Below are 22,538 nucleotides of genomic sequence, written 5' to 3'. Positions count from 1 at the left end.
TTGAAAATTATGCAAGATGTTCCAGAAAGAGGAGGCCTTAAACTTCCAAACCTACAGTTATATTATGATGCAGCAGCTTTAACTTTAACAAGTGATTGGTTTGGAAGTAAAAAGGCTGGAATATTGAATGCAGAAAGTTTTGATCTTGAATTTGGATGGCATGCTTACCTATTTTATGATGACAAAGTTGATAAAGTATTTAAAAGTCATATACTTAGAGATTCTTTGATGAGAGTTTGGAAGAAGCACCGACTCAAATGGGATTATAAAATACCGCTATGGCTGGATCTTGGTCATACCTTGTGGAATACAAATATAATGTCACTCGGGGGGTTTTTATACAAAGAGGTTCTTTTTACAGATGCGGGCAGATGGCAGTTGAAGACATTGCAGACACTGTTGGACGAAGGGATTAATTTAACTTGGTTACAATATAATCAATTACAACTGAGATGGAAAGAGGACCAAAAAACTGGTATTATGTTGCATGAGGAAGAATTGGTTAGACATATAAGAGAGAAAGGTCCAATGCATATTAAAAGGCTTTACAATGTTTTGCTAGAAAGGGATTCAGAAACGGAATTAGTTAAAGATTGTATGATTAAGTGGGCACAAAATTTTGAAGAACCAGTGATGTTGGAAACATGGGAAAAAATTTGGGTTCAGAATGTTAAATTTACACAGTCGCAGAATTTGAGGGAAAATTTCTATAAAATGTTTTATAGATGGCATCTAGATCCTAAAAAGTTGTCATGTATGTACCCTAATGTTCAGTCAAAATGTTGGAGATGTGAATGTTTGGATGCTACGTATTATCATGTTTGGTGGACCTGTAGGAAAGTTAAGGCTTTTTGGATAAAAATATGGTGGGTCATGCAGAATGTTTTGAAGAAAAAAATTCAATTTTCTCCACAATTGTTTTTATTGGGCATAGTTAAGGGTTTTACACGGGATGAAACAAAATTAATATTGTATATGATAACAGCAGCAAGATTGTTGATAGGTAAATATTGGAAGAATGAAGCTTTGCCTACTATCGAGGAATGGACTTCGAAGATGGCCAGTTTTGCAGAGATGGCGAAGATTTCAGCATATTTAAAAGATTGTTCACAAGAGACTTATGAATGGGAATGGAAAAGGTGGATAGAATATGTTCAGAACAAATACCAAATTAGAAAGTATCAAATAGCTTTTATTTGAAAACAATGTATTAGAAATATTTTAATATAAAGAGACAAAGAGGGAAAATTATGTAGGGGGAGGGATGGGTTCAGGTATACATATCAGTGTTATTAGTTATGAGTACATAATAGGGAAGTCTGGGGGGGGGAGGGTTAGGGAGGGTTAGGGAGGACGGGAAGTTTGGGGAGGGAGGTGGGGGGGTGAAAAAAAAAAGGGGTGAAAATGTAATTGTAAAACTTTTGCAATAAAAAAAAAAAAAAAAAAAAAAAACCCTTCCCTTGCCTGACTATTTCTTGAGCCGTCACAAAACTAGCATATGTAGTTGAATTAAATGTTCTCTTTTCTTCTGAAACTTTATTTTTCTTGGATTTATCCATGGTTGGCCTACCGGGGGTTGAAAAATTCAATAAATCATGTGCTGGCGGGTGTCACACATTGGCGGTTGTGATGCATATTTTGAGTGACAGGGAGGGTGACAGAGCCACATGTGGCTCCGGAGCCGCAGGTTGCTGACCCCTGGACTAGACACACCTAGTTCTCTCAATCATTCATCACAGCTTTTGTTGGCGATCAAGCACAAAGCACATGCGCGATGTGAACTGGTGCTAAAACTGATTAGAACCCACCACCGCTGCTTATCATAATGTAGAGCCAGTGTAGTTCAGATGTTCGACATTCACCTCTGGAGGAGGACACTACATTCTAGTCTCAACCATGGAAGCTTAACGTGGAATCTCAGTTCCAAAACCTGGAATAAAGTAAAGTTGGCTTATTTGAGTTCAAAACACGGAGAAGTTTATAATTTTTACCTCTAATACAAGAATCTAGTCAACTAAAAGTCAAAAGCTAAATGGCATTAGATAAGAGTCAATGAAATTCATGGGGAGGGGCTGGATTGGTGGCAATGGAATGATTCCGAACTGATGACATGTTTAACCCCACCTTCCACTTCAGCTTGTTCCCCTCCTACATCAGGAACGCTTGAAGGTTCTCAAGAGTTGTAAAAATATATATTTTAACAAATGAGAAATAACCCCATGCAATAGTGCAAATTGCTGGTGGTGCAGTGGCCTAGAAGTGGAGCTCTTGCCTTACAATCAGGAGGATGTGAGTTCAAGAGCCTTGGTAGTACAGGGGTTTAAGGCACCCTGTTATTAAGCTTATTAAGACCAGCTGCCTGCAATTACTGCAGGGTTCGAATCTCGCCAAGGCTCAAGGTTGACTCAGCCTTCCATCCTTTCTAAGGTAGGTGAAATGAGGACCCAGTTTGTGGGGGCAATAAGCTGACTTTGTATAAATATACAAAAGGATGAAGGCTATTGCTGAGCACATTGTAAGCCGCCCTGAGTCTTCGGAGAAGGGCGGCATATAAATCAAATTAAAAAAAAAAAATCCTAGGTAGAGGTAGATATTTCTGTTTCTAAGCACAATGAGAATATATCTGCTAAACAAAACTCTGCATTGGCGACAGGAAGGGCATCCGGCTAAGTAAACATCCGGCTCCATTCAGTTGCCCAGACTCCATCCCTCAAGGGATTATGGGGTCGTTAAAAGAAGATGAATAGTGCAAACTGCTAAATAACACTTAAAAATGCAACTGCCTGGAATTATGCTGCATTATATTATCAAAAGTCTTTAGCAATTCATTTTTAGGGGGAAAAAAAGATGGCGTAGGCATTTTTTTCCCCCAGGATTTCAAATGAAGTCTCCACTCTTCCTTAAATTACCATTTCAAGAGAAGGTTATCTTTACCTTTACCTGCATGCTCAGAGGGATTTATTATTTTTTTTCCTAATTATTCTTCAACCTCCTAAGTACTTGGGATTTTGATTGAGATTGTAAGACACAATTTGCTGCTCCGTGCATAGTCAAATCCATCTTCCTGGGAACAGATGCCCACTGCGAGGACTGGATCTTCAAGATAAATCTGCTTATTAGCGGCGTGCTGAGCGAGCCACCACGATGAAAGTGCCAGAGTTAAGACCACTGTTTCAAAAAAGCACGAATGCTCCAAACTGGAGCGTATCCAACACTTCAAATGCCATCGCTGCTCTCTCATCTCATTAGGAATTTAAAGCATTTACGTTGGGACGTTGTCAGTAAGCGGAGAATGCGATGGCATTCTAAGGTGCTGTCAAAATTCTCAGTGGGGGAAAATGGAGAAGAGGTAGCAAATTAAAATATGTCCCGGGGCTTAATTTGGTGGCTGACAGAGAAGGACTATAAAATAATGGGGTTTGGAGGAGAATGAAAGTTTCTTTGTTCTTGGATGATCCCGAAACCTAAGTAGGGTTAATCTTGGATAGCAATAGCAATACCACTTAGACTTATATACCACTTCATAGTGGTGTATACCTTACTTTTTGAAGTATAAGACACCCCCCCGCAAAAAAGGGTGGAAATGTTGGTGCATCTTATATACCCATGATGGCAAACCTATGACACGCGTGCCACAGGTGTCATGTGTAGCCATATCGGTGGGCATGTGAGCTCAGCTCCGGCGGGCATGCGCACACTGGCCAGCTGATTTTCCGGCCTACTGGGCCCACCAGAAGTAGGGAAACAGGCTGTTTCCTGCCTCAGGAGGACCTTGGGGGGGGGGGAAGGCCCGTTTTGCTCTCTCCCCAGCCTCCAGAGCCTTTCTAGGAGTCTGGGGAGGGCAAAAATGGCCTTTCCCCCTGCCCGGAGGCCCTCCGATGGCTGAAAATAGCCCGTTTGCCAACTTTCAGTCCCACTGGCTATTTTCGCCCTCCCCAGACTCCTAGAAAGGCTCTGGAAGCTGGGGAGAGCAAAAAATGGGCCTATCGTGCCATCGTGTGGCAGGAACATGGGGAGTGTGGGAGGGAGAGTCGTGCACGCATGCGCGGGGGCAGGGCTCATAGAATTATGAGTGTGGACACATGCACACATGCGTCCCCTCCCCCCCGCTCCTGCCACATGATGGCAAAAAGGTTAGCCATCACTGTTATAGACTGGATACAGCCATTTTTGGCCTCGCAAAGCCCTGCCCTGCGTATCCCAGTTTTGCAAAAAATGGGCCTGTTTTTGCGAAAAACAGAATGTGCAGAGCAATTGGGAGGCCTGCAGAGTGCTCCTGGGGGCCGGAGAGGGCAAAAACTTTTTTTTCCTTGCTTACCTCTTCAAAATCTTGGTGTGTCTTATATACCAGTGCATTTTATAGTCCGAAAAATACGGTAAGTCCAGTTGAGCCAGTCAGGATCATACTGCTGGCAGTCGGCAGAATTAGCCTGCAATACTGTCCAGTTGCCTCTTGAAAAAGCACCTTTGGGACAATTATGAGTCGGATGATAGAGAAACTCCGTAGATACTCAGGCTCAAATATTTTGTCCACCTGATTACAAAAACAAAAGAAAACATAACATTCCTTGCAATCTACACTCAACAGGAATAGTTCAATGAAGCACTTTCTCTCCATGGAGCAATTGGTTCTGATTTAAAGTTACAGCCTTTGGGACTCACCAGAACTTTCTGTTAACTCGTCCTTCTTTTATTCCATTCCTTTTTGAGTGCTATTGTTTTTTTCCCCTTAGCTTCTGCGATCTGTGTGTAATGAGAAGCCTACCCTGCCTAGATATAGGCAGCTCATCTTTTCCTTAACCTTTAAATATTAAAAGATAAGCAAAAACTTCTTGTAAGAGATAATTAAACACCGGAGCTATAGATTATTCTTCCGGATATCTATTAAACTTTTTTGGGGATATCATTTTGAAGTAGAGCCACAAGAACTATGAATAAAATCAATATAAAGCCACAGACTTTGCTAGCTTAGCAAATGGTAATGTTTGCCTGTCCTGCCCTGTCCTGTCCTGTCCTGCCCTGCCCTGCCCTGCCCTGCCCTCTCCTCTCCTCTCCTCTCTACGCATACATGCATCTGGGATGGGCCCCAACTGTTCCTGCCCCTCACTCAACTCAGGCCCCAAAACAGCTGCCTCTCCACCTGGGGCCAGACAGACTGCCCCATCTCTGCATCTGCCTCTGATTCTGCTTCCTCATCAGAGTTTTCCAAAGGCTGTCAAGTTGGCCCATGCTCCCCCTTCCCCTCCATCTCCTCTTCATCTGACTCTGCTACTAGCTCTGCACACCACAGCATTTGAATATCTTTTTCAAGGCCTTTGTGGCTTCTCTACCAAGAGCTACTCGGTGGTGTATTTTATTGATTGTTCCTTTGTATGTTGCGTATTGATTGATTGTATTGCATTGATTGTTCCTTTACTGTTGAAATATGTATTATTCAGATAGAAATTTTTATGGTTGGTTTCACAGCGAGCCAGATGTTTGCATTGGAGATGGTATTTTAGTCCACCAAACAAGCCCTTCCCAAGGATCTGAGATAGGCAATTGTTGTTTGATAGTGTTTGATACATTATTTGGAACTGGATTTAAGTTACTCCAAATAAAGCTACATTTTGCAATTGATTGATGGTGAGTTTGATCGATGCCAAAATGGTATTTCATGTTTTGGATTGTGCCTAAGTAGCTTTTTACTTTTGGTATTACCTTTGCTTTCTTTTGCCACAGTCATTCTACTTCTATGCATCGGTCTTTGTATTTTGTGATTTTCTCCAGTGATTGTTATTGCCAATATTAATCATAACAGTAGAATGGAATGTGTAGATGATCAGGGGGCACATGGGGAAGAGATGCTGCCTAGAAACAATCAGACAAAAGAGGCCGGAGCCTCCAAGAGAAAGAAACTTAGGAAGTAGGGATAGTTGATAGCAACCCTGACCGATCTTTTATGCAAAGAAGATTGATACTTCTAGTGTAGAATAGAATAACAGAGTTGGAAGGGACCTTGGAGGTCTTCTAGTCCAACCCCCTGCTTAGGCAGGAAACCGTACACCACTTCAGACAAATGGTTATCCAACATCTTCTTAAAAACTTCCAGTGTTGGAGCATTCACAACTTCTGGAGGAAGTCTAGTATCAGTGACCACTTGGATATTTCAAATCTGATACCTAGATTGGAAAGAAAGAAACATTCTTGAACCAATCAATCACAAAGTAAGACATTTCACCATATTTTTCAGAGTATAAGATGCAGCTTAGTTTTTGGGGAGGAAAATAGGGGGGCGGGGAAATCCGCCTACCAGGTATTCATCTGGCTAGCGTCCTTAGTCTGGTCAGCTTCAGCACATTAGTTTGCTGGTTTTTATCCCCTGCTTGGGGATAAAAAACAGTTTCTAAAGCACAATTGATCTTTGGAGAGAGAAGCAATGAGAAAAGCAGGCAAAACACAGCGATCATAGCTTCACTCGCTAGCACCTCATTAGGGCTGAAAAAAAAATTCACAGCTGAGAGCCGGAGGGAGCAGGCAAAGCATTGAAGATCGCTTCACTGAAAAAAAAGCTTCTAAAGCACAGTTGAGAGTCAGAGGGAGCAGATTGCTTCACTCGCTAGTGCCTCATTAGGGCTGAAAAAAAACCTTCACAGCTGAGAGTCGGAGGGAGCAGGCAAAGCACGGAAGATTGCTTCACTGGAAAAAAAAAAGGTTCTAAAGCACAGCTGAGAGTTGGAAGGAGCAGATTGCTTCACTCGCTAGCGCCTCGTTAGGGCTGAAAAAAAGCTTTGAAAAAGCGACATTTGGAGTAAAAGACCCACCCAAAATTTCAGCCTCTTTTAGGAGGGGAAAGAAGTGTGCCCTATACCCCGAAAAATACGGTATGTCATATTCCCAATAAGACTGTGTGGACGCAGTTTTTGGATTGGCCTTGATTCAAGGTCATCTTTACCTTTTCCAGTCAAACCAGAAGAGAGAAGGAGTAGAAACAGCTTCACTTTTATGCAGCACTGGCCATATGCTTTGATTGCTTCTTTAGGGGGTTCCTTGTCTCTTGAGAGAAAGATAAAATAACTTCTTTGGGGCAGAGTGGGAGGGGGGAAAATCTCTTTGAAGTCATTCAGTGTGAAGGGATTTCTCCTGAGGTTTGTGTTGTTGAAGGAAGGCCACCTTAGCAGCAGTAGAGCAGCTGCCTTTGAAAGTCACATATGGATAATTCACAGCTTGCAATGACACCACTCATGCCATGATGCTTCCTTAATGGCCGTCATCCTTAAGCACTGCAGATCCTAATTATCTGAGCAGCAACGCTTCTCGATTCACGATTGAGTCTTCTCAGAACAAAGAGAATGGCAAGTAGGCATAAAACGTCTGAGGGAGCAGATACTATCCTTAAGTTGCAAGGAGGAACATCCGTTCTGGAGATAATAGTCCCTTAGAAGTGATCACTGCTCAGCCACAGTCTCGGCAGTCTCCTCTCTCGGTCCTGACAAAGCATTTTCACGGAGGCCTTCGCATTCAGCATTTGAATGCAGCAATCTTATGCAGAGTTTTCTGCAAGTTTTGTTGGACTCCGTAACATCTGAAGAAATGGGAGGGGAGGGGAGGGGAGGGGAGGGGAGGGGAGGGGAGAGGAGAGGAGAGGAGAGGAGAGGAGAGGAGAGGAGAGGAGAGGAGAGGAGAGGAGAGGAGAGGAGAGGATACTGGAATGAAGAATATGATGGGATGGGATGGGATAGGATAATGGAAAGAAAAATAGGATGGGATGGGATGGGATGGGATAATGAAATAAATAATAGGATGGGATGGGATGGGATGGGATGGGATGGGATGGGATGGGATGGGATGGGATAGGATAGGATAGGATAGGATAGGATAGGATAGGATAATGGAATGAAGGATAGGATGGGATGGGATGGAATAGCACAGCACAGCACAGCACAGCACAGCACAGCACAGCACAGCACAGCACAGCACAGCACAGCACAGCACAGCACAGCACAGAACAGAACAGAACAGAACAGAACAGAACAGAACAGAATAATGGAATGAAGAATAGGATAGGATACAATACGATAGGGTAGCATAGGGTTGGGAAGGGTAGGTTAGGGTAGATTAAAGTGGAATGGAACGGAACGGAATGGAATGGAACAGAATGGAACGGAACGGAACGGAATGGAACGGAACAGAACAGAACAGAACAGAACAGAACAGAACAGAACAGAACAGAACAGAACAGAACAGAATAGAACAGAACAGTCTCCTGGTTTCTACCTCATCCAGTTAAGCAGTACACCTAAATGACTCTCATTTGGAAGGAAGGAAGGAAGGAAGGAAGGAAGGAAGGAAGGAAGGAAGGAAGGAAAGAAAGAAAGAAAGAAAGAAAGAAAGAAAGAAAGAAAGAAAGAAAGAAAGAAAGAAAGAAAGAAAGAATATCTTGGAAGAAGAGATCATTAACTATTTGGAAATGCATATCATGTGACGCGGTGGCTCAATGGCTAAAGTCGCTGAGCTTGTATATCGAAAGGTTGGCAGTTCAGAGGTTCAAATCCCTAGTGCCGCATAACAGGGTGAGCTCCTGTTACTTGTCCCAGCTTCTGCCAACCTAGCTGTTCGAAAGCACATAAAAAATGCAAGTAGAAAAATAGGGACCACCTTTGGTGGGAAGGTAACAGCGTTCCGTTTGCCTTTGGCGTTTAGTTTACCGGCCACATGACCACGGAGACATCTTCGGACAGCGCTGGCTCTTCAGCTTTGAAACGGAGATGAGCACCACCCCCTAGAGTCGGGAACAACCAGCACATATGCGCGAGGGGAACCTTTACCTTTACCTTATCATGTGTCAGAAAAACAAGGTGAGTTTTTTTTTTTATTCAAATGATATCTTTCAACTCCCAAGGGTTGGCTGTCATGAGTGCCAGACACTGGAACGGATGGACTTTTTCTTTTCTTTCTTTTTTTTTTTCTTTTTGCTTTCTGCAACACCTGCACAAGATAATAGCATAACGCACCATGTGAGAAATAGCCTTTCATCTGCCAAAGACAATCTAGGCTGGGATAGTAATTATCCCTTTGGGAGTCAAGGACAGTAAACTCCGATTCTAAAAGCTTGCATGAATGTATCAACATGGCTGCCCACGGTAAAAACAAACAGAAGGCAAAGGAGCCTGAATAAGCAATCAACAAATGCTATCTCGGTGCCACTTCGTGTTGGAAAAAATGGCAACACTCTTGGGTGACTTTTTTTTAAAAAAAATAAATTAATAAAGCTGCATAATCAGCCCCTCACATCCCTTGATCTCTTTGCAGGCTTGATTTACTCGGCGGCCAAACACCGAGTAAGTAAATGGCTTTCATTGAGAAGCGTTGCACAATCCCTTTCTCGCCAGCACAAAGTTATTGAATAGGGAACTAAATCCCAGATTGTATAGCGATCTCATTATTTTCCTTTAATGTCCTTATGTGCATCTGTCCCATTACGGAGAGGGAGAAAACAAGGTTTAAAAAAGTACTTAAGCGTCCCAGTCAGCAACATCCAAATACGGATGGAAACTTTATCAAGAGGAGATCCAATCTAGAACTAAAGAGAAATTTCCTGACAGTTAGAACAATTAATCAGTGGAACGACTTGCCTTCCGGAAGTTGTGGATGCTCCCACAACTAAATTTAATACATTTTTAAAGAAGAGATCAAACAGCCATTTGTCCAGAATAGTATAGGATCGTGATGGCGAACCTACGACGTACACGCATGCCACAGGTCAGTGGTGAGTTCCTCCTGGTTCGGTCCAGTTCTCTTCAGCCGGTAGCAGTGACCCCACCCCCACCCCCTGCAACCCCCACCCCCTTCATTATTCTTACATTTTATTTGGCCCCGCCCCCAATCTATTGCTGCCTCCTGAGTCCCAGCTGATGGCTAGAGGGAAAAAACTGTTTAAACTCTTGTTGCAGGGCTTCAAAGGGCCGCCCTACAGCTGATCAGTGTTAAAAGAAAACAAATGAGTAGACCAGTGCCTGCAAAAATACATGAGTAGATCGGTGCCTGCAAAAATAAATGGGTAGACCAGTGCCTGAAAAAAATAAATGGATAGATTGATACAGCTCTGCAAGCAGTTAAAAGCCTGGTAGACCAGTACCTCTGCTAAATCCTAAATAATTGTCACATGACCATCAAGCCACACCCACAAAATAAGCCACACCCACAGAACTGGTAGTAAAAAAATTTAGAATCCACCCCTACCACAGGTGGCATGCGTAGCCATATTGGTGGGCAGGCAAATTCAGCTCTGGCACGCATGTGCACACCGGCCAGCTGATTTTCGGGCCTTCTGGGCCCACCGGAAGTAGGGAAACAGGCTGTTTCCTGCCTCAGGAGTGCCTCGGGGTGGTGGTGGGGAAGGCCTGTTTTACTCTCTCCCCAGGCTCCAGAGCCTTTCTAGGAGCTAGGTGGGATCGGAAGTTGGCAAATGGGCCATTTACGGCCTCCGGAGGGCCTCCGGAGGGGGGTGTTTTCACCCTCCCCAAGCTCCTAGAAAAGGTCTGGAGCCTGGGGGAGAGAGAAGAATGGGCCTACCGGGCCTACCGGGCCATCGTGTGCCAGGAGCGGGGGGTAGTGGGGTGGGGTCCCGCACGCATGCGCGGGGCAGAAGGAAGAGGCTTTAGTGACTTCAGCTCTGCCTCTGATCCCGAAGAGAATGTCTGCTGGCAAGCATCTCCTTTTATACTGTCACAGTGGCAGTTAGGGGAGGGCATAGAAAAGCCCGGGAGATTCAAATCCAGGAGCTGCTCTCTGATTGGCTTATTTAATTGTGTAAGCCAAAGGCCATTAATAGGCCCAGCAACTGTGAGGGAATTTTTCTCTCACAATTCTGTATTCTGTAACTACTCTGGAGACATTGCAAACAGCTAATGTCATAGTTCTCATAATGTGAATAAAAGAAGGAATCATACAGAGTCAGCTACTCTAGGAAACCCTCTCTATTCACATTATTATAAGAGAAAAACTGCTTAGCTACATAAACTCTAAGAGACCCTCTCTATTCACATTATTATAAGGGAGAAACGTGCTTGTTGGAGATTACATTAAAAACAGCTAAACCCCATTAGTGGTAATAAATCTTCTGATGAGGCCTAGCCATCATGGAAGGACAGCCAGATGGAATACATCTGAATGGCCTCACTGTCAGATACACAAAAACAGACACAAGAAACAAAGAGTCACTTATTACCTCTTATTATCCAAGGACAGCAGTAAATCTCCCATTAGCAACTACAAGCACTTAAGAAAAAATTGTGTAGCTAAGATAATCTTATAAAACTAGCAAGTAATGGTTTAGTAATTAGATGAACATATTATCAAATGTATGTTAACCATATAGGGAAAATTGGATGTATGTTAACCATTTATGGAAAAATGATGTGCCAGCCAAATCCTTTGTCTTGGATATGTATAAAAGCAGTCATATCAGAACTCTTTCCTTGTTCAGAATTCCAGATACAAATCTGGTTCTGAAACTGCGCAAATAAAACTGTCTCTGGCTGACCCAGGAATGTTGTTTGGTCCCTTCATTCCACAACACTCAAATGCAAGCGTCCAGCAGTGACATGCTATTGTATATATACCACACTGCTGTAGTCCCAGTGTTGCATCAAAAATACTGCATGCTGTCATTTCCCCAACAAAGCTGCTTCCCCTTGTCAATTTACTCTTAAGATATGTCCTCAGAACATGCTGAGCCCTTGCATTTTATCTGCAAACGAGTCTGCCTTAATAAATAAACTAAAAACTGTATTTTGGCTGCATTTGCAAATCTGCAAGCACTACTTGATGATACAGCTCTGAATGGAATGTGACAGGAATGGTTTTTTTGCCAATAGCCTAGAGCAGGGGTGTCAAATAAATTCAATGCCCAGGGGCCGGATCCAGCTCACGGGGTGCTTAGCTCTGGCCCACAAGGATGCCCTGGAAACAGTGAAGGACTGGTCCACGGTGCCTCTGCTAGGGAAAATGGAGCTCATTTTCGCTGCAGAGAGTTGCAGGAGGCCATCACAGCTGAAAATGGAGCTCGTGAAGGCCGGGCATGGCTCTCCTGAGCTCCGTTTTATCTGGGAGAGGGTTGCAGGAGGCCATCACAGGTGAAAATGGAGCTCGCGAGAGCCGTGTGTAGCTCTCCTGAGCTCTGTTTTCTTTGGGAGAGGGTTGCAGGAGGCCATCACAGCCAAAAATGGAGCTCGCAAGGGCCGTGTGTGGCTCTCCCAAGCTCCGTTTTCTCTGGGAGAGGGTTGCAAGAGGCCATCACAGCTGAAAATGGAGCTCGCGAAGGCCAGGCATGGCTCTCCTGAGCTCCGTTTTCTCTGGGAGAGCATTGCAGGAGGCCATCACAGCTGAAAATGGAGCTCACGAAGGCCGGGCATGGCTCTCCTGAGCTCTGTTTTATCTGGGAGAGGGTTGCAGGAGGCCATCACAGCCAAAAACGGAGCTCGGGAAACAATTTTCGCTGGCAGAGCGCTCAGGCCACCACAGGTGCCCCCAACACGAGTGACATCGAGCTGGCCATGCCCCCCCTGGTCCCCCCAAGGTAAAACACAACCCAGATATGGTCCCCCATGAAATCAAGTTTGACACCCCTGACCTAGAGTGTCCCCTTCCCTTTCTTTCTGTGGCTCCAGATATGATTTAAGATTTAGGCAAAAAAAAAAAAGAAGGAAGTGGAAATCTTCTACTGAACTGAAATTCTGGAGCTCCATGGCTCCATCCGTTCATCTCTTTAAATTGCATCCCACATCAAATTATACGTTTTCAAATCTCTCCCTAGTCTCATGTCCTCAGGGTAGCTTTTTTTCCTCCTCCCCGTCCCCCTTGTTGTTCAGTTTTTCTTGACTTCTCTGTCTCTCTTGTACTTTCAGGAGAAGGAATTAGGTTTCCTGACATTCCTTAAGTGCACATACACATTTCCCTCCCCTCCTTCCGGCATGTTTCCGCATTCAAAGATGAATAATCAAGTTGAAAACTTCACTTGGCGGTATGCTCTCTAGCAAAGCAAGGTGACCTTCTGTCAGATTCCATTAAATTTTTCAATCCTAGGACATCTCGCGGAACTAAATCTGAATCCTAATTCTCTCTTAAAGGGTGTGCTATGATATACTTTCTACGTTGTTTCGTGTAGCTTTCTACGACACTCACGCGAGACAATGCAGGGAGAGAAATTTTAACTGTTGTGCTTAAATGGATCCTGGGAAGAATTTCAGATAAATATCAGTTTCGTAGGTGAGCTGTTAAAAAAAAAATTTACTTTCCCTTTATTCTGAGTCTTTTTTTTTTTAAAAAAATGTGCATCAAAATTCATCGTGCATTCCAGTGGTGGGTTCCTCCCGGTTCAGCCTGGTTCTCCCGAGTCGGTAGCGGTGACGATATGACATCACTGAACCAATTCTGCTCCTCCGACCCCCCCCATGCCCCCGGTGCCCACCCCCCCACCCCCGTGTTATTCTTACCTTTTATTTGGCCCCACCTCCAATCTATTGCTGCCTCCTGAGTCCCAGCTGATGGCTAGAGGGAAAAAAACTATTTAAACTCTTGCCTCGGGGTTTTAAAGAGCTGCCCTACAACTGATCAGTGTTAAAAGAAAACAAATGAGTAGACCAGTGCCTGCAAAAATAAAGAGCCTTGATAGTACAGTGGTTTAGTGCACCCTGTCATTAACACAGCTGCCTGCAATTTCTGCTGGTTCGAATCTCTCCAAGGCTCAAGGCTGACTCAGCCTTCCATCCTTTCTAAGGTAGGTGAAATGAGGACCCAGTTTGTGGGGGCAATAAGCTGACTTTGTATAAAATATACAAAAGAATGAAGGCTATTGCTTAACGCATTGTAAGCCGCCCTGAGTCTCCGGAGAAGGGCGGCATATAAATCAAATTTAAAAAAAAAAAAATACATGAGTAGATCAGTGCCTGCAAAAATACATGAGTAGATCAGTGCCTGCAAAAATACATGAGTAGACCAGTGCCTGCAAAAATAAATGGGTAGATCGGTACAGCTCTGCAAGCAGTTAAAAGCCTGGTGGACCAGTACCTCTGCTAAATCCTAAATAATTGTCACATGACCATCAAGCCACACCCACAAAATAAGCCACACCCACAGAACCGGTAGTAAAAAAAATTTAGAACCCACCCCTGGTGCATTCCCACAAATTCATTTGTATCAAACTACATGTGTCATGTATGCTTCGTGCTGCGTGAATAAAGACCTCAACAAGTCAGAAAAGTCCACATTTTACAATTTTAAAAAGTAAAAGTCTTTACGTTTCTATCCATAATCCAGGAAAGGCAAATGCAAATGATTTCACATCAAAATGTTGAAAGAGCAAATTCCATGAGTAACATTAAACACACTCCGTCCACCCCCCAAAAATAGAGAGTGAGTTCCTTGGGTATACTTGCCACATATATGTTCTCTCACAGATATTTTTTATCCCGCAACCTCGGTCTCTAAAAATATTGTGGAAACATAGCAGTCAAAAGCTGCTTTCTAACAAGAGTGAGTCACTATTTATTTGTGCCCCAAAGATGCTTTTTCAAGAGGCAACTGGACTTTCTTGTTTTTGAAGATGTTTTGCTTCTCATCCAAGGAGCTTCTTCAGCTCTGACTGAACCTGAACTGAAACAAGGAAGCCCAGTTCCTTGTTGAAAAAGCACCTTTGGGACAGGGGTGAAATTCAAATTTTTTTTCTACCAGTTCTGTGGGAATGGCTTGGTGGGCATGGCAGGGAAGGATACTACAAAATCTCCATTCCCACCCCACCCCAGGGGAAGGATACTGAAAAATCTCCATTCCCACCTCACACCAGGGGACGGATTGTCAGGTTTCGAGGTCGTCTCAAATAAACTGCATTTCAAACAAAGTCTTTGATGAAAAACTTCCATTTATTAAGCACGACATTCTAATTCCGACTCCATCGCAGCCAACACTGACTTTCAGACCCAAAACCCTCCCTTTCCATTCCCCACTCCCCTGCACTCATTGGCCATCTTCCAAGTCACTCTACCCTTAATCTACTGCTCCAACTCAAAGGAATTTCCCCCCTCCCATCCCATCTCCTAGGGGTTATTATCTCCAGGGAAAATAAATAGGTGAAAAGTCAAACGTCCCTTTCCAGATTCCTCTGCTTCTCCTTCTTATGTCAGCACTAGAGTAAATGCAGCTTGAAGTGCTGACACGGATACTGCAAAATCCCCATTCCCACCCTACTCTAGGGGAAGGATACCGCAAAATCTCCATTCCCACCCCACTCCAGGGGAAGGATACTGCAAAATCTCCATTCCAACCCCACTCCAGGGGAAGGATACTGCAAAATTTCCATTCCTACCCCACTCCACGGAAAGGATACTGCAAAATCCCCATTCCCTCCCCACTCTGGGGACAGCCAGAGGTGGTATTTGCCGAATCTCCAAATTATTCAAAATTTCCGCTACCGGTTCTTCAGAACCTGTCACAACCTGCTGAATTTTACCCCTGCTTTGGGCTAACCTGGATGACAGAGAATTTCTATAGATACTTATTTGTGTGATTTGGCCAATACAGATTAACCTAACAAAGTGTTAACGCCTATTCAAACTATGATTTTTTTAATGGAATCAGTCTATAAATGTAGCTATTTAATTCATGCATGGATGTATATTGTTAAACGTCAGACTTTCTTTTTTATTATTATTCAATAAGAACTTTGTTCCAGTTTTCCAAAATTCTTTACCCAGTAAAAAAAAAAGTTCTGTCATCCATGAAATACTGCAACATCTCTTACTTATATTCTTTGTTCACTGTGGGAATCTTCTGGTCATACCTTCCATCCCTCAGCATCTCATTAAATTTCTGTTTCCGTACAATTTTTAAACTGTTTTAACTCACACATAGATGACTCTGGGCAGCTTATAACATTTTTTTAAAAATCCACTGCATAATGGAATACATCAAAATATTCCCTCATCCCATCTCCCACAGAAGCAACTACACCAGTGCTGTTACATTGTCGTCATGTGATGTATCACAACTTTCGCATCCCTTCGCTAAACTGGGTGTCGCACATTGGCAGTTGTGACACATATTTTGAGCAACAGGGAGCCACAGCAGAGGGATGAAAGAGCCACACGTGGCTCCAGATGTTCTGTCCCCGTACCACGCACATACACCCACAGACGGCCCAGAGTTAATAAGCCACACGACAAAACTCTTTGATGATAAAGCTGGCAGTAACCCAGTGACTAGCTGCCAATTCAGACTTTACTCACACAAAACAAAGATTAGACTGCAGAATTCCGATAAAACAGGCAGAGTATCAATAATACAAGGATTAATTCAAATGCAGTCCGATAAAGCAGGCAAAGTCCAGTAACGCAGAGATCATGGAGTATTTCCAATTTTTGCTCATCACAAACTGAACCGGCCACCACAACCACGTTTATACCCTGTGGGATGTGGTCCAGTGACTCAGCTAATCTCTGGCACGCCTTCCCCTCTGCTGTGCACGCTTCTCCCTGCGCCTCTGTCGAGGGTCCAGCCAGCACTTATCTTCCTCGTCGCTGTCCACCTGTGGCTGCGGGGACGTGCTTGGCTCTGAGCCTATCGTTTGGCCTTCGGTGTCCTCCAGAGGCATTGCCAGAGAGGAGGGTCCTGGAGAGGGAGGCCTTGCCAACTCCTCCCCCTCACTCTCAGAGTCTGCATCTGTCGATAGCCCAGGCTCAGGCAACGGAGCCACAACACCCCCGGTTCAGACCGGTTCACAAGAGCCAGTAGTAAAACTGGCTGGAGGCCCCACCCATTGTCCCGGGTGTCATCATCTGCAACCTACGCATACGCGACCCCGTTGCAAACCGGTAGTAAAGGTAAGTAGAACCCACCCCTGCACTGCATATATCATTTTTTACCTTTATGCTCTGTATAAAAAAGCTATAGTGTCTTGCATTTATGAAATGCTACAGAGAAAACAAATTTTTATTTCTGCATGCAACAAAAACATTTTGAACTCCGAAAAAAAAAAATGGGCCGAAAAGCTCAATAAATCACGTGCTGGCAGGTGTCGCACATTGGCGATTGTGACGTATATTTTGAGCGACAGGGAGCTGCAGCAGAGGGATGAAAGAGCCACATGCGGCTCCCGAGCCGTAGGTTGCGGATCCCTGGGTTAGAGACACAAGAACGTCAGAGATGCTCTGTGTTTGAAGCTTACGCCTTTCCAGGTCACCCTGGAATAGATTCGGGGATTTCACTAGGTTTGACTGAGGGTAGTAGTTCCTCCCCACTGTTGTTTCCCAGCGGCCAGTATTGGGTTTCATGATTCTATATTGGTAGCCATTGCTGGCACTATCTTCCTTGAACGTTTTCCATTCCCTTTGCAAATTATCTGCCAGTGTTGAAGCAGCTGGTAATGAATTCTGTAGTTAAATATCTACTAAATAATCAAAAAAAAAAAAAAGCTTCCAAAATCCTGGACTTATTTCTGCTTTTAGTTTAAATGGATAACTCTTTTTTAAAAAATATGAGAAAGCAAGGGGGAAATATCTTCATATTATTTATGTTTTCATGGCGAGCGGCGTGGTGGCCTAGAGGTGAAGCTCTCACCTCACAATCAGGAGGCTGTGAGTTCGATCCTAGGTAGTGGTAGATATTTCTCTCTCTGGGCGTAAAAGGAAAAATATCTGCTGTGGGCTCCATGTAGGCATCAGGAAAAGCATCCGGCCAGTAAATGCTCAGCTCTATTCAATCTCCCCGACTCCACCCCAATGCAAGGGATCACAGGATCATTTTTAAAAAATGTTTTCATGATGGTTTATAACTGTTGTGACTCCAACCCCTGAGCCCGTCTTATCAGAGGGAGAAGACTCCGAAAGTGAAGGAGAGGAGTTGGCAAGGCCTCCCTCTCCAGGACCCTCCTCTCTGGCAATGCCTCAGGTATCTTCCGCAGGAGAAGAGATAGGCCAGGAGCCAGGCACTTCCAAGCAGCTGCAGTTAGACAGCGATGGAGATAAGTCTTGGCTGGATCCCCGACAGCGTCGGAAAGACAAGCGCACGCAGCAGAGAAGGAGGCGTGCCAGAGATTAAGCTGAGTCACTGGACCACACCCCACAGGGGATAAAAGGGGTGTGGTGGCCATTCAGGCTTTGTGACGGACAAAACTGAAAGCTAGCAAGTCATTCTGCATTTCTGGAACTTTGTTATATGCTCTGCTTGGACTGATTTTTTGGACTGGACTTGACTATTCTTCGGCTTTTGTGGACTTTGATGTTTTCGGTCAGAGGAGATAATCCTCCCTTTGTAAGTAAAGACTGTTGGCAAGCAGCCACTGGGTTGCTGCCAATTCTGTTATCAAAGGAAATTCTTGTCTCCTGGTTCATTTTAACTCTTGGTCGACTGCTGGTGTGCGTGTGTGAGACGGGGACAGAACAATAACTCTATCACATTCCTCCTTAGTGTTCATCTTTCCAAGCTAAATGGACCCAACTTATGTAGTCTTTTCAACCAACCATAAGTTAATTGCCCTTTCTGCCAGAAATTCCACGCACGATACAAGACTTCCAGCGCTAGCAGTTAATATGAAACAACTTAATCGGGTTTCTGTGTATGTTGGTTGAATCAAAGTGATGTGCCAACTTGATTTTGACACTTGGAAGCGAGGGACTAACTCGCTCTGTCAAAGCACTTTCTAGGACCACTTTGATCAAGGGATTCCCATGGCAAAACACCCTTCACATATCCTTATTAGATAGATAATCTTTACGTGAAATATCATCATCATCATTTTATTTCAAGGCTTATAAACTCCTCCAATCAAAGTTGACTCTGAAAAGCATACAGTTTCTCAACTCCTTAAACTCAGATTAAAATTAAAGTAAGAGCAGCGGCCAAGTTATTAAGGAAAAGAAAAGAATGCAAAGAATGCCAAAAAAAAGGGGGGGAGGGAGAATACGCTAGATGGGCCAGCTACTAAAAGACCATTCAGAATATCAGAGTTGGAAGGGACTTTGGAGGTCTTCTAGTCCAACCCCCAGCTTAGGCAGGAAACCCTATACCATTTCAGACAAATGATTGTTCATCCTCTTCTTAAAAACTTCCACAACTTCTGGAGGCAAGTCGTTCCACTAATTCATTGTTCCAACTGTCAGGAAATTTCTCTTTAGTTCTAGGTTGTGTTGTGGCTCCGTTACCTGAGCCTGTGTCATCGGCAGGAGAGGACTCCGAGAGTGAAGGAGAGGAGTTGGCAAGGCCTCCCTCTCCAGGACCCTCCTCTCTGGCAATGCCTTCGGTGTCCGCCGAAGGGCAAGAGATAGGGCCGGGGCCAAGCACGTCCACGCAGCCACAAATGGACAGTGATGAGGGAGATGAGTCTTGGCTGGATCCACGCCAGCATCGCAGAGATAAGCGCGCACAACAGAAGAAAAGGTGTGCCTGAGATTAGGCTGAGTCACTGGACCATACCCCACAAGGTATAAAAGGGAGTGTGGTGGCCAGTCAAACCTTGTGACGAACAAAGCTGAAAGCTTCCACGCCATTCTGCATTGCCGGACTTTTGCTATAGACTTTGCTGGATTATCTTTGGACTTGATTGATTCTGTAATTATTGAGCTGTTTCTTTTGATGTACCAGAAGTGGGGAGAAGTTATCTCTCCTCTTCGTAAGTAATAAACTCTTGGCAGGCAGCTACTAGGTTGTTGCCAAGTTCCGTCATCATAAGGAAAAGGATTTTGCCAGCTGGTTTGGTCTTTAACTCTTGGACGTCTGTTGGTGTGTGTGCATGTAGTTGGGGACAGAACAGGTTGTTTCTCTCCTTGATTACTTTCCACCCATTGCTTCTTGTCCTGCCCTCAGGTGCTTTGGAGAATAGCTTGACTCGCTCTTCTTTGTGGCAGCCCCTGAGATATCAGAACACTGGTCTCATGTCACCTCTAGTCCAGTGGTGGGTTTCAATTTTTTTTACTACCGGTTCTGTGGGTGTGGCTTGGTGGGCATGGCATGGCTTGGTGGGTATGGCTTGGTGGGTGTGTCAGGAGAAGGATACTGTAAAATCTCCATTCCTACCCTGCCTCGGAGGAAGGATACTGCAAAATCCCCATTTTCTTCTGATCAGCTGGGACTTGGGAGGCAGAGAATTGATGGGGGCAGGGCCAGTCAGAATTTTTACTACCGGTTCTCCGAACTACTCAAAATTTCCACTACCAGTTCTCCAGAACTGGTCAGAACCTGCTGAAACCCACCTCTGCCCTAGTCCTTCTTTTCATTAAACTAGACATACCCAGTTCCAGCAACTGTTCTTCATATGTTTTAGCCTCCAGTCCCCTAATTACTCAAGAACCTACTCATAACATGGTGAACCAGCTTGAATCAGCTTCAACGGCAGCCCCGTAAAAAGTGTGCGGCAGTAAACAGACCGAGACATTCACAATTTTGCGTATACAAAAGTAAATTACAGCAAGTAATAATGGAGCGATTGGCCCCAACAATAAGTTCAGCCAATTTCGTTTTGAGTTTGCAATGCTAGGGCATTGCAAAAAATGGTAATCGCTCAAACCTTTTGTAATTGCCTATAATCCACGGTATAATATTTTACCTTACAGGGTTATAGAAATCAAGCTGAATCTACTCTTAATTACTCCAACCTGCATAATCTACAATGCTATAACATGGCCTTTTTTAAAAAAGAGCTACATTTTCTAGGCCAAAACATTAATTATATTATGCTAGCTTTTGGCAGTTCTGCACATATTTTTGATTAGGTGCCAACAAAAAAAAACTGCAGATTCAGGTATACCTGAGAAACAGAAACTCTTTTTCGTTTATATTATTTAAGGCTTTCATGCACACGCATGCATGCACACATACACACACACACACACATCCCCACACCATGCATCAATTCAAATTGCCTAGAACAGGGGTCAGCAACCTGCAGCTCTAGAGCCGCATGTGGCTCTTTCACCCCTCTGCTGCGACTCCCTGTCACTCAAAATATGCGTCACAACCACCAATGTGTGACACCCGCTGGCATGTGATTTTATTGAGCTTTTCAACCCCCTCAAGTGCTTTGCGGAATAGCTTGACTCCCTCTTGCTTTTTTTTTTTTATAATTATGGGTTATTTTTAAAGTCTTCTCTGGCTTAAAGGCTGTAACAAGGGTTTTGATTGGAGAAGAACTTTTATCAGAAAGTTAAGAGTAATAAGAGTAAGCCATTGTGACTCTTCTGTGTAAATCTGGGCTTTAAGAGCCAGTGTATGTATCCGTCTTGTATATTTATTCTTCATCTCCTTAAACTTATTCTTGTCTCACTTCAGTCTTCAGTCTTGGAAGCATTTCAATGTTGTTCCAGCCTAACTTTGTAAATGCCACCTAAATACTTCATTTTAAAAATGACAAGCCACCAAGTACTGAAGCTTCATAACAGGGGAACAGTGAACAATTTTATTATGCAGAGTGATTTGGTTTTGTTTTTTGTTTTTTTTTGAAAAAAAAATATTATTATTATTGTTCTTTTCAGCTAGTTGAATCCTTTGAGAACAACTAACTGAGTTCTCTAAATTCTCAGCCTCACAGCATGAACCTAACTTCAGCTTGCAAAAAAAATGTCTAAAAACAAGGAATCAATTCCCAGCTCATTTATCTGACAAATATTCAACCTTGCTTGTGAAAGAAACAATATTTGTATGAGTTATGAGTGCCTATGAATGTTTACTGTTGAACATGAGGATTTTTTGCAGATGTCTGGAATTTATAAATCCACATGTATTCAATTTTCAAAACTTTTTGAGAGTTGAAATATCCAATGTTCTGGTCAAAATTGGACACGCAATTTATATGTGCATCCAAAATAGCTTTTTGAATTAAGGAGTAGCAATAAACCTTTCAAACATTGAATCTGCTATTTTAAACCATCATATACAGTATACCTGTATATGTATACCTGTATTCAAATCAGTGGAGAAAACCCAAAGAAGTTGGGACATTTTTCAGTATCTGGGATCCAATCTCCAAGGCAATCAACTAATAAAACTCATAAGTGAACTTCATGAACTCATAAATTGAGGGTTACCTTTAGTGGTGCAGTGGCCTAGAGGTGGAACGCTCACCTCTCAATCAGGAGGCTGTGAGTTCGATCCTAGGTAGAGGCAGATATTTCTCTCTCTGGGCACAATGAGAATGTATCTGCTGAACAAAACTCCGCATTGGCAACGGGAAAGGCATCAGGCCAGTAAAACGCTCTGCTAGCTCCATTCAGTTGTCCAGACTCCACTCCGCAAGGGATTATGGGGTTGTTAAAAGATGATGATGATGATAAATTGAGGATTACCTGTAGTCTTTTTTAAAGCAAAGCAAAGATTGATCTTAGATGACAGATTGTTCTGAAACCAACAGCTGCAAGATACATAGAAGCTTCATTCTGTCACATATCATGTAATACAATATTATTTCTTTATATTACATTTACTGGCATTTATATTACATTTACTGGCATTACATATTGGCATTTATTATGGAAAGAAATTGAATTGTTGATTAGCATCTTGCACCTATAAGC

The sequence above is a fragment of the Pantherophis guttatus genome, chromosome 8 (assembly GCF_059756535.1).
Source record: "Pantherophis guttatus breed Tessera chromosome 8, ASM5975653v1, whole genome shotgun sequence".
Classification (NCBI taxonomy): Eukaryota; Metazoa; Chordata; class Lepidosauria; order Squamata; family Colubridae; genus Pantherophis; species Pantherophis guttatus.
This window is presented reverse-complemented; position numbering follows the sequence as displayed.